The sequence below is a fragment of the Dreissena polymorpha genome, unplaced genomic scaffold (assembly GCF_020536995.1).
Source record: "Dreissena polymorpha isolate Duluth1 unplaced genomic scaffold, UMN_Dpol_1.0 chrUn040, whole genome shotgun sequence".
Taxonomy (NCBI): Eukaryota; Metazoa; Mollusca; class Bivalvia; order Myida; family Dreissenidae; genus Dreissena; species Dreissena polymorpha.
The window spans coordinates 241,820-245,000 of record NW_026273354.1 but is presented as its reverse complement, the minus strand read 5'-3'; positions in this window follow the sequence as shown (position 1 = coordinate 245,000).

Below are 3,181 nucleotides of genomic sequence, written 5' to 3'. Positions count from 1 at the left end.
TCGTCTCGCGGTAAGAGATGGGCCTCTTTCCGATCTGAATACTCCACTTCACTGGGCTGCAATCGGGGCTGCCCCTTGTGAGATCTTTGAAGAGTTAATAGCATTGGGCGCGGCGAAATCTTTAAAGAAGATGCAGAACTGCTTGACATCATTCGAGTTCCACCAGAAATCACCGAGAAGGCGAGTGAAATTGAAAAGTTAGAGAAAGGTCTGCATGCAGCGATTAAATGACGTGCTGATAACTTGATTACGCAAAATGGACAAGTTTTGCCCCAAGTGGGCTTTCTGTTTGAGAAGAAAGAATTCTGGTTTCCGATTTCCGGCATGTACGGCGGGTTTTCAGTTTCATTATGCGAGAAGGGCATTGAAACGTCTAGCTGGTGTCGCGTAGCAGGGGGCAGTGGACAGCGCCACGTGATTGACAGAGAGGGAAATGTAGAGCTAGAAGAGGAAGGCTTTGTTTAGCTTAGGATATGGAACGCATTGATCTTTAAATATTGACTGATTGTTAATTATACAATTACATACATATGAATCATATTGCTCTGTTAAAGTTTTGGTTTATACTTTTAGGCAGAGATCTCTTTAGAATGGCTCAATTATATTTATAAATGTTGTAGATTTTATTATACATATCCTTAATGCAGGCTTGTCACACTGTATACATGTTAAAAGTATTATCTATATAAAATTATTTGTAAAATTATTATTCCAAAACATAGTCAGTGTTTCAATACATCAGTTGTTTCTGTGTCAGTCTTCCAGTTTATTACAGTACCTTGGGGTTAAATTGATCAAATATGAAATGAGGTCGCCTTGGCGTAACTGCTTTGGTGTACGCTTAACGATCTGGAAGTCACGCGTTCGATCCCAACTTTTGAAGCGTTTTAAAGATCTCCCGGCCATTGATATCATTGTACGGTTCTACTCAGGACACAAACCCCAGAGCATTTCAATAAGTCTAAAATCTTTAAAAAAACGATCTTAATTAAAAATGTTTACAAAATTCAAATATGCAGACTCAACAACATAGTTAAGTTAGCACAGTTTTGTTTACTGTCTTTTATATCATTTTCTCAGTGAATTACTCATATTAAAACATTTTGCTAAATATATAAACCGATGCAGCTGTACCATCATGAATTCACTGTTATCAAATAAAGTGACTGTGTCCAAAGGTTTTAGTTTTCGAAAAAATATCCCTTCTTTATTTTGCTTTCTAAATGGCATATTTATAACTGCACAAAGTTGCGTGTGTAACATATAAAAATGAAAATAGTTTATTTATTTTTGAATTTTTGCACTTCATTTTCCGTCTAAGTTGCCTAAATCGATTGTTTTGACAAAAACATGCAATGTACTTCAACCGCTAGGAAATTTTTATCATTTGAGTCGTGTTCTGAGAAAACTGGGCTTAAATCATGTGCGTAAAGTGTCATCACAGATTAGCCTGTGCAGTCCGCACAGGCTAATCAGGGACGATACTTTCCGCCTAAACTTGATTTTCGGTAAGGAGGGACTTCCTTGAAACTAAAAATACCATACAAGCGGAAAGTGTCGTCCCTGATGCGGACTGGACTGCACAGGCTAATCTTGGACGACACTTTACGCACATGCATTAAGCCCAAATTTATCAGATCATAACACATTTATAACCGGCATCATAACAGCGCATCGCCGGCTGGTGTTTGTTTCATTTGTTGATGTTATGTGTTGTTGTTATTGAACTTGTGTTTAATGTATTATTTCACTCATGTGAATAGTCAAAGTAATAACAAACACTTATGTGCGCTATACTTTTAAGTGTGAGCGTTACCTCACACTAATATTACAGAGCAAGTTTTGCAAATCAGTATGCGCTTAACTGCTTAACTACGCTATGGAAAGACAACCACAGAACCACTGCCTGTTGCAGTAAAATTATGCAGACGACAAATGCTAAAAGCGTCTGCTAGGAAAGATAACCACCACATCTGCCTGTTTATAGTTCACCACTGGTACACTGCAGTGTGTGTATATGACTTATAGTGTTTAACAGCTTGTAAGACGACATTGGCCGGTCTAGTGTTTATCATTGAAATCTGTACATATTGGCTGCCTTCATGGAAAACGGGGCTTAATGCATGTCAAATAAGATTAGCCAGTGCACACTGATTAGCCTGTGCAATGCGCACAAGCTAATCAAGGACGACATTTCTGATTTTATAATGTTTTTCGTTTAAAGAGAGTCTCTGATACTAGGATGACAATTAATGCATAGGCATTAAGCCCTGTTTTCCCAAAATGAAGCTTAAATTATATTTTTTATTAATGATTAAAAAAAACACACATCTGGACCTATGCTTTAAAACACACTCTTTATAAATTTGAATGGGTTGTGTTCATTTAAAACTTGCAAAATAAAAAACTAAAAAATAATTTTTATTTGTGAGCGAAGCTCACAAATAATGCAGACGCAATTTTGCAAATCAGTATGCCTTAGCTACGGTAGGACCCGTAATCCATGACTGCCTGTGTGGATAACTCTAGTACATTTTAGCAGACGACAAATGCTTTAAGCGTTTGGTTTAACCACCTCATCTGCCTGTTTTCACTGGTACACTACACAGTGTATTTAACAGCTTGTAAGACAACGTTGGCCAGTCTAGTGTTTATCATTGAAATCTGTACATATTGGCTGCTTTCAGGGAAAACGGGGCTTAATGCATGTCAAATAAGATTAGCCTGTGCACACTGATTAGCTGTATCAATGATTTGAAGAAAAAAAACCCCACACATCTCGACCTGTGCTTTAGACACACTCTGTATACATTTGACTGGGTTGTGGTCATTTCAACTTGCGATATAAAAAGCTATAACATAATTTTGAAAACTGAGTTGCGTCTAAGATTATACAACAGCGAACAAATTCAGTACCTTCAGCGCTTTGATTAAAACTGAGTTGCGTCTAAACTTATACAACAGCGAGCACCTACAGTGCCTTCAGCGCTTTGATTTTTAATGCCACTGGCTGTAAAACTGATTTAAGCGTACGTGTGTTCCAAGATAATCTGACAAGGCAAATCGGCGTGTAGGCATATTTGGCATCGCCAACTACAGGACTCAATATTTATTTCGTTAGTTATCGACGGTATCTAGCTGATCTACTTAATATGGCAAACAAACGAACGGTTACAAATGT